General features: G+C 37.2%; 1 protein-coding gene across 1 annotated transcript in view; it reads right to left on the bottom strand.

Moving 5' to 3' along the window:
• The window catches only part of LOC109566969 (transmembrane protein 225B-like), a 176,914-nt gene that overhangs the window by 50,625 nt on the left and 111,985 nt on the right, over positions 1-14,304 (bottom strand). The gene's annotated exons all lie outside the window — the stretch shown is intronic.

Raw genomic sequence — 14,304 nt, 5'->3', positions numbered from 1 at the left:
TCTGTGGCAATCCTATCTCCACTCCATCTACCAGTATGATTTTTCCAACAACATTTGCTCACTTTATGCCTCTGTGTCACATTTTGCTATTTTGGCAATAGTCCGAAATTTTCATTGTTATTTTATCTATTATGGTTTTCAATTAGTTATCTTCGATGTTACTATTGTAATTGTTTTCTGGTCCCACAAATTGATCCCATATAAGATGCGAACTTAACTGACAAATGTTGTGTGTGTTCTGACTTCTCTCCCACCTATTGTTCTCTCTTCTTGGGTGTTCTTATTCACTAAAAAGATGAAATTGAAATTAGCACAGTTAATATATTTTTTTTTCCTTAGCCAATATCCTTACAATGGCCTGTAAGTGTTCAAGTGATAAGAAAAGTCATGTCTCATCTCGCACTTGAAATGAAAAGCTAGAAATAATTAAGTTTAGTCAGAAAGGAGACCAAAAGCTGAAATAGTCTCAAAGCTAGATCTCTTGCACCAAATAGGCAAACTGTGAATGCAAAGGAAAAATTATTGAAGGAAATCAAATGCATTATCCAAGTGAACCCATAAATGATAAAAAAGCAAATAGACTTACTGCTAAAGTAGATAAAATTATAATGGTCTGGATAGAAGATCAAGACAGCCACAGCATTTCCTTAAGCCAAAGCTGAATACAGAACAAGGCCCTAACTAATTCTCTTCAAGTCTATGAAGCTTGAGAGAGATAAGGAAGCTGCATCAGAAAAGTCTGAAATGAGCAGAGGTTGATTCATGATGATTAGGGAAATAAGTGGTCTCCACAACATAAAAGGATAAAGTCCATGGAATTTTCCAGGCCAGAATACTGGAGTGGGTATTCCCTTCTCCAGGGCATCTTCCCAACCCAGGGATTGAACTCAAGTCTCCCACATTGTAGGCAGATTCTTTACCAGCTAAGTCAGCAGGGAAGCCTAAGAATACCGGACTGGATAGCCTATTCCTTCTCCAGCAGATCTTCCCCACCCAGGAACTGAACTGGGGTCTCCTGCATTGCAGGTGGATTCTTTACCAGCTGAGCTACCAGGGAAGCCCCAAAAGTATAAAGAGAAGCAGTAAATGCCAATAATAGAAACTGCAGCAATTACCTAGAAGATATAATTAAGATAATGAATGGAAGTGGCTGCACGCATTTCTCAGTGAGGATGAAACATGACTCTATTGGGAACAGATGCCATGAAGGAATTGTATAGCTAAAGAGGAGCAATTGAATCCTGACTTCAAAGCTTCAAAGTGAAGTCACTCAGTCGTATCCGACTCTTTGCAACCCTGTGGACTGTAGCCCACCAGGCTCATCTGTCCATGGGATTCTCCAGGCAAGAATATTGGAGTGGGTTGCCATTTCCTTCTCCATCAAAGCTTCAAAGGACAGGTTAAATCCCTTGTTAGAGGCTAATGCAGCTGGTGACTTACAGTTGAAGCTAATGCCTCACTTGTTATTCCAAAAGTCCTAGGCCCTTAAAAATTACGCTAAATCTACTTTGCTTGTGCTCTATCAGTGGAACAACCAGCTTGAATGACAGTGCACCTGGTTATAACATGGTTTTCTGCATATTTCAAGCTTGTTTGCTGAGAACTACTGCTAAGAAAAAAATTCCTTTCAAAATATTAGTCTAGTTTTGCTCGCTGACAATGTTTCCGGTCCCTCAACAGCTCCAATGGACATGGACAATGAAACTAATGTTGTTTTCATGACTTCCTACACAACATTCATTCTGCAGTCCACGGGTTCAGCTGTAATTTCAACTTTCAATTCTTTTTATTTAAAAGACACATTTCATAAGATATAGCTGCTATAGATAGTAATTCCTCCAATGGATTTGGCTAAAATATGGTAAAAACCTTCTGGAAAGGATTCACCATTCTAGATGTCAATAACAATATATGTAATTCATAGGAAGAAATCAAAATATCAACATCAACAAAAGTTTGAAAGAAGTGGATTCCAACACTATGGATGACTTTGAGGGGTCCAAAACTTCATTGGAGGAAGGAACTACAGACATAGGAGAAATAGCAAGACAACTAGAATTTAAAATGGAGCCTAACGATGTGAATAAATTGCTGCAATTTCAGGATAAAGCTTTCACAGATGAGGAGCTGCTTCTTATGAATTAGCAAAGAAACTGGTTTTCTTGCGATGAAATCTACCCATGGTGAAGATGTTGAGAAGACCGTGAAAACGACAGCAAAGGATTTAGAATATTACAAAAACTTAATTGATAAGGCAGTGGTAGGGTTTGAAAGGATTGAGTAAATCCTTACAGACACTTCTTTTTGGAAATTCTCTGTTCACTTCTGGTCCTTAAGGAAAACTGCTCTCTCAAAAAACTCTTCATCTTCACCCCACATCATCTTTTCAGCCTAATTTGTCAACACTTCAGTTCTTATTTTGATTACCAGTTCCTCTAGAATGTCTTTCTAGGCTTTTAGCCTATGACTTTTGCTCAGTTTGTGACCTTGCTTAAGACCTTGACCTTCACTTTCATCACCGTCAGCACAGTTCCCTAAAATGATTTTCTTTTCTTCCAAAGAACTTGGGAAGGGCTGTGATGTAAAGGACAATGTGTCAGACTTCCTGCGTCTCCAGACACGGCCTACAGGATAAATAAATGATGGTAGAGTCCCGTGGATTGAAAGAAATGCTTTCCTCTTATTGAGAGTGTTTAAAAAAATGTTTCCTTGGAGTAGATATTCCTTTGGTACCCTTCATTCTGCCTTGAACTAATTTATTCAATATTCTTTCAACAGTTACTTACTGATCATCTGCACTGTTCCAGGGACCATGACCAATGTTGAGATTTCAGTGGTGAATGAAACAAACATGGCTCTTTTGCTGATAAAGCTTTTTAGAATTTAATAATAAAAATGGTACACATCTTTAACAGCTACTGATAACATGCTTACATTTGGAGAGGACAGCCACTGATTTAAGTGATGTGTTTTGATTCAGCAAACCAACATCAGTGCATACCTCCTTGAAAAGCATTGTGGCTGGAAGTAACATAGATGAATGAGGTTCAGTCTCTGCCCTAAAGGACTTATAATCTAACAGCAGATATTGACTATAGAGCTCAAGTGAATGAATTGTAGTGTGATAATGTGGCTTGAGTCTGTAAGAGCACAGAGAAGTGAAACATGTTATGAATTGGAAGCTTTGGAAGAATTCGCAAGGAAAGTTGCATGTTATCTAGGTCTTGAGTCTGAAACTGATTTGTAAAGCGTGTCTTCAGGACACTCTCAGTGAAACATAGAATGAATCAAGGCCTGTGGTAGACAACTTCACTGACTTTCAGAATTATTAGCCAGCCTTGACAAACATTAAGTATTTAAGGAACACCATAATATTACATAAAATGTGTCAATGGCTAGAATGTAGTGACAGTTGCTATGGGAATGCGACTCCCTTATAATTGGGATTGTAGGTGAAGCTATTTCTCTATTTTAGTCTTTTGATCAAGTGACATAAGAGTTAGAGTGGTCAATATACTGCTCACGAAAATAATTGCCTCTTCTATAAATTGGTAAAATGCATGTAATTTTTATTTTTTAAAAATCTCCTTCAAAGCAACTTCTCTATTATATTCTTTCATTAATTGCTGTGAATTAGTTTAACCCAAAGTCAATTTACACACTCATGACTCCTGACTATGGATGCAGCATCAGTCATAATTGTATTTTATTCCATTTCATTCGGAAAATTTAACTCTATAGAAACCAATCCCATTATAGTAATACTTAGTCTGTTCAAATATGTCATTGGATGTATTTACAACCCTGATGCAGAGTGTAAATTGCCTGCAAAGCTGTGTGTAATTATGCAACTGCATTTTTCTTCAGAGTTCGTGATCTTGCATCAGACTCTCAGAGGGACCAAGACCCCATAAAGGCTCAAAAGCACTTGAACATCTTTCCTTTTGCATTTGCCAATTTTGGCAAACTTGAAAAGACTCTACTCACATGTTGTCTTGAAAGCAATAGGAATTATTTTAGAATTTTTTTTCTTATATCAAGAAAGGCAATGTTACCTCTCATGAGACTCACTGCACAACTCCTTCACAAAGTCATGTAAATTACTATGGATTGTCAATGGCTGATGTCTGAGATTAAATCCTGTTTGTTTCCATATAGCTGGTATTTTACACAATAGGTGCCACATAATTGGGCCTCCATAGATGTAGAAGATTTGGGTGAGAGACATGAGTTACTTTTTCTGTTCAGTGTTGCTTGTCAAGGATGCACTGGCTGCCATACAAGCCCTAATCATGTTGCCTCCACATAATTTGTTTTGTGACTACATCTATCCTGTGGCATAAGATACTTAAGTTATAGTAAATGCTTCATAAATATAGATGCCCATTAAACATTAATCAATTAAATCAATTTCTGCAACTGTTTTGGTTTACTTAAAAACAAACAGAATAATGGAGATATTTCACCAACAAATATTCTATTATTTGTAACACTATTTTCCTCCTTCAAGATTCATTTTGTTGTCCTTTAATATTATGGAGTTGCCAGTGGGGAGTCTGAGCTGAAATGCTTACCACATGAGTCTGGAACTACATTGTAATGAAATCAGCAGAAGTGAGTCTCAGTGCATTTTCATCATAATTTAAGACCTGGTTGAAGCATGATGAATGGCCCTTGTCTCTGATCATTATACGAGCTGAGCAGTACTATGTCACTCATGTCTTCCTGTTGTACTCTTGGAACTGCCATGGGGGTAGCAAATGTACAGTAAATACTCCGCTCGATTAAATTTATATTTCAGAAAAACTCAGTGTGTTTTTCAAGATATAGGAGTAGCAAACTTAAATGTAGACTCTAGGTGACGAAAAGACTTTACTGAGCACGCTCAGCTCTATGTCTCGTTTTATGGTTCAGGAGCAAAGATCCAGATACGTTGAATATTTTCACCAGGGTGATATTCAGTTCCTATTTGACCTAGAATTAGAACACAGGTTATTAACTCATCTAGTCCTTGCAAACACAGTTATTTAGTGAGAGCAATGTTCTGAGCACTGAACTAAGGATAGATTAAGTTAAAAGGCAAATTCTGCTCTGAAGGTCTTGGAATCTAATTGGAATGACTAATGTATTAATAACAATTGCAATGCAGAGCAAATGAAAGAGCTCCAATAGAGGTTATGTATAAGGTCCATAGTGTTTTTTAGAATTATTTGCAATGTTTGTGAAAGTCAGGTATGTGTTGTTTTTGTTTTCTAATGAAAAAATATCTTTGTACAGTATTGCCAGAAAAACTACAGAATATCTAGCCAAAGTATAATGTTTTCCAGTGTATCCCAAATGTGAAATTCAACTTTAACTGACATCCTGTATTTTTATTTGCTATATCTGAAAACTCATTTGTTGTTGATTGCCATTCCTTATTTGAAGACTATGAAGTCATTGATGCTTTGAAACATGTTTTTGTTTGAACTTAGTTGCCATTATTTTATTTTTTATTTTAAAGAACTACTTTTTAAAACTACTTTAAAGTTTATTAACTATTCTAAGTAACTTGTATGTCACAGATTTTTACAAACTTAGGTGTTTAACTTCCCAAATAATGGCAACTTTTTAACTCTCATATTGCATAAATTGAGGAATTGTAATTTTAGGTAAATTATTTTTTAACCCATACTCTTTCTTACAGGATTCCATAAGAATATTCCCATGATCCACACATTCAACCTTGCTGGTTGAAAACAAGAACTATTTACAATAAGTGAGACATGAAAGCGATCTCTAAATGTTCATCTACAGAGGAATGAATAAACAAAAAAAAATGGTATGAACCCTCTGCCAATGCAGGAAACTTAAGAGATACAGGTTCTGTCCCTGGGTGGGGAAGATCCCCTGGAGAAAGAAATGGCAACCCACTCCAGTGTTCTTTCCTGGGAAATCCCAGAGACTGAGGAGCCTGGAGGGCTACAGTTCCTGGGTTGCACACAGTTGGACACCACTGAAGGAAATTAGCGTGGCCCAGCATGGTATATATGCAATAGTATTCTACTCAGTCATAAAAACAGAATGAAATAACGCCATTTGCAACAATATGGATGAACCTAGAGATTATCACGGAGAAGGCAATGGCAACCCACTCCAGTACTCTTGCCTGGAAAATCCCATGGATGGAGGAGCCTGGTAGGCTGCAGTCCATGGGGTCACGAAGAGTCAGACACGCCTGCGCGACTTCACTTTTACTTTTCACTTACATGCATTGGAGAAGGAAATGGCAACCCACTCCAGTGTTCTTGCCTGGAGAATCCCAGGGATGGGGGAGCCTGGTGGGCTGCCATCTATGGGGTCGCACAGAGTCGGACACGACTGAAGTGATTTAGCAACAGCAGAGATTATCATACTAAGTCAGACAGAGAAGGACAAATATTGTATGATACCATTTATACACCAAATCTAAAACATAATACAAATGAACTTACAAAATAGAAAGATGCTTACAGACATAGTGTGAATGAGTCTCTCACACATCACAAATTTAAGGTGATCAAAGGAGAAGGGGGAGGATAAATTAGGAGCTTGGGATTAGGAGATACAAACTACTATATATAAAACAGATAAACAACAAGATCCTAATATATAGCATGGGGAACTATATTCAGTTTCCTATAATAAACTACAATGGAAAAGAATACGATGAGTATATATGTATAACTGAATTGCTTTGCTTTATAAGAAACTAATACAGCATTGTAAATCAAATATATTTCAATTAAAAATTCCCATAATTTGTAGCTGATGCTGTGACATAATTTTTAAATTAAGGCATTCTATAGTTTTGAGAGTAGAGAGAAGGAAATCCAATACTGAGAATAATTTTTGATTGTTCAGTTTCATGAAGATTCCCACAGATTATATATGGAAGCAAATGAAACTTTTCTCCTTCACTCTCATGAGAAGTATACTAGGCACACACACACATAAACACATATATGCATATATGTATATAACACCATTATGTATAACACTGTATTTTTCATTCTAAGACTTTGGCAGTCTTATGGTACACCATAAAGTTAAAAGGTAAGCATTTAAAAAAAATAAGAATCACTCCCCTGTTAAAAACAAACATAAAGAACGAGACACACTTTGACTTAGAAATGTAACAATTTGAAGTAAAATGAACATATTAGATTTGACAATATAAATAATATTTACACAGTCTACCCCATCTGGTAGTAGGCCATAAATAACTTTTTATTGAATATATTAAACAAAAAAAAAAGATGCTTAGGATATGCATTAGGAAGAAGGGAATTCACTGCTATTCCCCTAACCCTTTTTGCCTCAGCCATTTGGGTATCCTTTCTCCTCTCTGTCCCCAACCCCCACCCAGGGATATGTTGCTAATTAGAAGGGGCTGATGCAAGAACAGTTACTGCACTGTGATCCTAGTGAGCACATGCCTGTTCTGCGTGAGTTTATCAAATGGTTTGCCTATCATAGCATAAGACAGATACATTGAGTTGAGGACTCTTGAGTTCTATTGGCTCTCTCTCTCTCATTGATGCAATATAGTTAGAATGGTAAATTTGCTCTACTTTGTCTTTCTCTTTACAGAAATGCCTAAAAGTACTGGTACAAATAATAAAAGGTGGGAATAGGGAAGGAGAGAAAATTTCACATATGCCTTAAGTCTAACAACTTTTTATAAGAAGACTCTATTTGAGACACTTCTGTAGCTCTTAACAAATCAGTAAGTTAATTCTAACATGAAGTATTATATAGAGAGGAAGCTATGGTTGGTGAAACACGATTCAGACATCCATGGGTCTTGATTTCATATTATTAAAAAGTACCTAAACCCTCACTAAGTGGTGGGATGGCATCACCAACTCAATGGGCATGAGTTTGAGCAAGCTCCAGGAGCTGGTGATGAACAGGGAAGCCTGGTGTGCTGCAGTCCATGGGGTCACAAAAAGTCAGACACAACTGAGGGACTAAACTGAACTGACTGAAAACCTCACTTTTTATCTTTAGCTTCAGACACAGCTAATAATAACTACAGCTTCTCATGATATCAAAATCCTTTAACTGAATATTCATCATCAATAATTACAAGTCTAAAAGCAGAAAGTTAAACTAATAATACTACTAGTCTACAATATCCAAAGCATTCTGCTAGACACTATGGAAAATGCAATAAAAATAATGTATTCTGCCCATCTTAAGCTAATCATTGAGACGGAAAGTTAACACATGCAAATATGAACTCAAAGCCCTTTACTCTGAGTTAGTATATGTGGATACTAAAATAATCAGGCACTACACAGAGAGAAAAATGGTAACTGAGAATGAAAATAATCAATGTTATTCATAATGGATATGGAAAGATTTGTAGAAGTTTTAAAAGCCGTGGATAGTTTGATAATAAAGAAAACGCTATGCTATGCTATGCTAAGTCACTTCAGTCGTGTCCGACTCTGTGCCACACCATAGACAGCAGCCCACCAGGCTCCGCCGTCCCTGGGATTCTCCAGGCAAGAACAGTGGAGTGGGTTGCCATTTCCTTCTCCAGTGCATGAAAGTAAAAAGTGAAAGTGAAATCGCTCAGTCGTGTCAGACTCTTAGCGACCCCATGGACTGCAGCCTACCAGGCTCCTCTGTCCATGGATTTTCCAGGCAAGAGTACTGGAGTGGGGTGCCATTGCCTTCTCCGAATAAAGAAAAGGAAAGGACCAATTTACATTCATGAAGATAAAACAGTAGAAGAGACTTGCGGACACAGTAGGGGAAGGAGAGAGTGGGACGGATTGAGAATCACATGGAAACACATACATTCCCATATGTCAAAGAGATGGCAGATGGAATTTGCTGTATGACACAGGGAGCTCAACCTAGTGCTCTGTCCCAACCTAGAAGGGTGAGATGGGGCGGGAGATAGGAGGGGGTTCAGGAGGAGGGGCCATATGTATGCCTGGGGCTGATTCATGTTGACGTGTGGCAGAGGCCAACACAATTGAAACATGTATAATATCATATATGAAACAAGTCGCCAGTCCAGGTTCGATGCACAGTACTGGATGCTTGGGGCTGGTGCACTGGGACGACCCAGAGGGATGGTATGGGGAGGGAGGAGGGAGGAGGGTTCAGGATGGGGAACACATGTATACCTGTGGTGGATTCATTTTGATATATGGCAAAACCAATACAATATTGTAAAGTTAAAAAAATAAATAAAATATAATATAAATATAATATAATATATATTAAATATATAATATACTATAATATACAATATATTATAATATAATATATAATATAATTAATATATTATATAATATAATATATATTATAAATATAAAATATAATATAAAATATAAAATAAATTAAAAAATAAATAAAATTAAATAAAAAAAAGAAAAAAGAAGGAAAAAAATAAAAGAGACGTAGGTTCTATCCCTGGGTCAGGAAGATCCCCTGGGAAAGGAAATGGCAACCCAGTCCTGTAACTCTTGCATGTGAAATTCCATGGACAGAGGAGCCTGGCAGGCCACAGTCATAGTTAAGAACTACAGCTGGTGAGCTTATTCACAAAACAAAAACAGACTCACAGACTTAGAGAATGAATTTATGGTTGCCAGGAAGGGAGGATGGGAGGAAGTGATAGGGAGTTTCGGATCGACGTGTATACTTCGGTATATTTAAAATGAATAACCAACAAGAATCTACTGTATAGCACAGGGAGCTCTAATCAATGTTCTGTGGAAACCTGGATGGGAGGGGAGTTGAGGGAGAGTATTGGAGAAGGAAATGGCAACCCACTCCAGTATTCTTGCCTGGAGAATCCCAGGGATTGGGGAGCCTGTTGGGCTGCCATCTATGGGATCACACAGAGTCGGACACGACTGAAGCGACTTAGCAGCAGCAGCAGCAGCAATACATGTATATCTATGCCTGAGTCCCTTTTCTGTCCACCTGAAATTATCATGACATTGTTAATCGGCTATATCTCAATATAAAATAAGACGTTTAAAATAAAAAAAAGAGAACTAGAATTGAGTAACCACAAATAATAAAAAATGTTTTGACTCATACATCTCATAAAAAAAAAAAAAGAAAAGCAAGTATCCTCCAATTAAAAAAGAACAGTAAAAACAAACAACCAAGAAAAATAGTTGGGAGAATTTGAATAGATTCATTAGGTTTTGTCTGTGGGAGAGGGAGAGGGTGGGAAGATTTGGGAGAATGGCATTGAAACATGTAAAATATCATGTAAGAAAAAAAAATAAAAAAAATAAAAATAACTGCAATCAAATAAAATAAAATAAAATAAAATTGTATGCAAAAAAAAAAAAACAGAAGAAAGAAGGATCATATTATAAAATCTTGAATCTTTTTAAAGTATTGAATATGATATTCTGTAGGCTAAAGGACTAAATCATGGACACATTTTGGCCAGAAGGTAATGGGGTGACAGTGAAGTGCTGTGACCACTTGTCGGACAGTGTTCTCTAAAATGAACTGGAGAGGGTCAGACAGGCACCAGGAGATGGCAGCAAGGATCCTACTTAAAAAACTACTATAATTGTTCAGTGATGCAATTACAATTGTGTTGTTGGCAATGAAAATACGAAGAGAGGAAAACGAATGAGAGAAAATTCTATGAAAGAATGAAATTGTGACAATTAATTGTTTATAGGAGATATGTTGTCATCCTGCTTATTTAGCAGAGTATGTCATGAGAAATCCTGGGCTGGATGAAGCACAAGCTGGAATCAAGATTGCCAGGAGAAATATCAGTAACCTAACATATGCAGATGGAACCACCCTTATGGCAGAAAGTAAAGAAGAAGTAAAGCACCTCTTCATGAATGTGAAAGAGGAGAAAAATTGGCTTAAAACTCAACATTCAGAAAACTAAGACCATGGCATCTGCTCCCATTACTTCATGGCAAATAGATGGGGAAACAGTGGAAACAGTGACAAACTTTATATTTTAGGGCTCCAAAATCACTGCATTTGGCGACTGTAGCCATGAAATTAAAAGACACTTGCTCCTTGGAAGAAAAGTTATGACCAACCTAGACAGCATATTAAAAAGCAGAGACATTACTTTGCCAACAAAGGTCCATCTAGTCAAAGCCATTGTTTTTCCTGTAGTCATGTAAGGATGTGAGAGTTGGACCATAAAGAAAGCTGAGTGCTGAAGAATGGATGCTTTTGAACTGTGGTGTTGCAGAAGACTGTTGAGAGTCCCTTGGACTGCAAGGAGATCCTACCAGTCCATCCTAAAGGAAATCAGTCCTGAATATTCACTGGAAGGACTGATGTTGAAGCTGAAACTCCAACACTTGGCCACTTGAAGAAGTGACTCATTTGAAAAGACTCTGATGCTGGGAAAGATTAAAGGCAGGAGGAGAAGGGGACGACAGAGGATGAGATGGTTGGATGGGATCACTGACTCAATGGACATGAGCTTGAGTAATCTCCAGGAGTTGGTGATGGACAGGGAGGCCTGGCGTGCTGCAGTCCATGGGGTCACAAAGTGTCAGACATGACTGAGTGATTGAACTGAACTGAACTAAACTGAAGAGATATAAAAAATAATTCTGCATTTGTGTGCATGAGTAAATGAAAGAATGGTATTGCCTTAACAGAAATGGGAAAACCAAGCTGTAAAGTGAGAAGATGGTAGAAAATGGATGAATGTAACATACTCTCCAGGTGGTGCTAGTGGTAAAGAACCTGCCTGCCAACATAGGAGACATGAGAGAAACAGTTTATATGTATACCATTTGGGAATGTTTGGTAAAATATAAGGAAATTTGGGTTTCCCAGGAAGTGCTAGTGGTAAAGAATCTGCCTTCCAATACAGGAGATGTAAAAATGAAGATTTGACCCCTGGGTGAAGAAGATATCCTGGAGGAAGGAGTGGCAATTCTCTCCAGTATTCTTGCCTGGAGAATCCCACGGACAGGGGAGCCTGGAGGGCTACAGTCAGTAGAGTCACAAAGGACAGAACACAACTCATGTATGGATGTGAGAGTTGGACTACAAAGAAAGCTGAGCACTGAAGAATTGATGCTTTTGAACTGTGGTGATGGAGAAGACTCCTGAGAGTCCCTTGGACTGCAAGGAGATCCAACCAGTCCATCCTAAAGGAAATCAGTCCTGGGTGTTCTTTGGAAGGACTGAGGCTGAAGCTGAAACTCCAATACTTTGGCCACCTGATGAGAAGAACTGACTCATTTAAAAAGACCCTGATGCTGGGAAAGATTGAAGGTGGGAGGAGAAGGGGACAACAGAGGATGAGATGGATGGATGGCATCACCGACTCAATGGACATGAGTTTGAGTAAACTCCGGGAGTTAGTGATGGACAGGGAGGCCTGGTGTGCTGCAGTCCATGGGGTCGCAAAGAAGTGGACATGACTGAGGGACTGAAGTGAACTGAAGCAACTTAGTATGCACGCCTGCAGCTCTAGGTAGTCTGTATATCTAGTGGACGGGTCTTGATAATAGAAAAGTGGGTGATTTGAAATGTGAGATAGTTTGATAGAAAAAAGGAAGATGAATGTAAGCTGAATGTACAAATTTAGAAACCCATAAGCCAGATATAGAAGATAAATGATGGTGGTGGGGGTTTACTCCCTAAATTGAGTCCAACTTTTTGCAATATCATGGACTGTAACTCACCAGGCTTCTTTCTCCATGAGATTTCCCAGGCAAGAAGATGAGTGGATTGTCATTTCCTTCTCCAAAGAAAGATAAATACTATGTCACCTATTCTGTAAACTCAAAAAAAAAAAAAAAAAGGCAGACACATAAAAACAAAGAGTAGAAAAGTGATGGTCAAGGGCTGGGGGATTGAGGGGAATAGGGAGGGTTTGGTACAAGGATAAAGGATACAATTCAGTCATAAGATGAGTAAGATCTGAAGATCTAATGTGAAACATGATAACTGTAGTTATACCACTATACTTTGAAATCTTCTTAAAGAGTAGAACTTAAAATTGTACCCCTCCAAAAAAAAATACAAAATAAAAAATACATACGTGAGATGATGGATGTGCTAATTAACTCAGTGGAGGGAGTCCTTTTGCCATTTATACCATATAAATTCATCACACAGTGTACTTTAAATATTTTATCATTTTGTTTGCCAATTATATCTGAATAAACCTGGGAGGGAAAAATATTTGTGTAGAAGTAGGTGAAAATTAAATGCTGAAAGTAAATTAGATTCATCTTTTCTCCTTGTGGCCTTATGAAAAATTTTATCAGGTTGAAGATCATTCTCTTTTATTAATTTTGCAGATGGATAATGGAGTGGTTTCTTAAGAGTCTTATCTTATCCTTAATGACATTTTAGCAAATATCAAGATGCCTTCTAAAAGACAAGAGATTTTTGTCTATTTTTTTTCAATTTACAGTGAAAGATTTCAAAATGAAATTTTAAATTTTGTTTAAGGAATTTATTTATCTGAAAATACTTGAGTCCCTTCCTGGGGGAAAAAAAAGATCAGTAGTGAAATTATTATGCTAAAACAGCTCTTATATCCCTTGGAATGAAGCTTATTATTCCATGATGATGCTCATGTAATCATTACCATCCTTATTTGTTTCTATAATTCTTTATTCCAAGAACTTCTGGTATTCATTGTTAGTGAATGATTTGAAGAATATATTTATTAGTGACAACATTGGCTTTAATTAAAAATACAAGACAGAAAAATCTATCACTTCAGTAATGCGCTTACTTCGTGTCTGTTAAGGATAGCCTTTGCTCCCAATAAAGTTATGTAGGCACAGTCACTCTCAAGTCATTAGAACATGATTTTCTTAATGAGACAGTTTTACTTTCTCTTCAAATGAAATAAAATATATTATACTTTCCTTGGGTCTCTTCAAATTATAAAAAGCATAATGCTTATTAGTGATAGGTGAAGAAAGCAGTGGCTAATATTGTCTCATCCTTCCTGCCTGACTCTGAAAATGATAATTGTAATTTTAATTTGAATTTGAGGCATATTTTAAAAATGTTCACTATGTGATACTTCTAGGTTGAACTATATACTTATGTTTCATTACGAATCATGCAGCAGTTACAATTTCAATTACATTTTTCAACCATAGAAACATTTTTATTACTACTATTGATTTCATCATGAAGAGTTTCAAGATACAGTCTTCCCCAGTTAGTGGTATTTATTGTATATACTTTCATAAGTTTAATGACCACCATTGTGGAGGAGATTACTGCTATTATGAAGTTCTAAAAGGATCTGGCTATTTGCCAACAAAGGTTCGT

Source organism: Bos indicus, chromosome 12, assembly GCF_029378745.1.
Source record: "Bos indicus isolate NIAB-ARS_2022 breed Sahiwal x Tharparkar chromosome 12, NIAB-ARS_B.indTharparkar_mat_pri_1.0, whole genome shotgun sequence".
NCBI lineage: Eukaryota > Metazoa > Chordata > Mammalia > Artiodactyla > Bovidae > Bos > Bos indicus.
The sequence above is the reverse complement of the archived record's forward strand: the minus strand, read 5'-3'. Positions and strand labels throughout refer to the sequence as shown.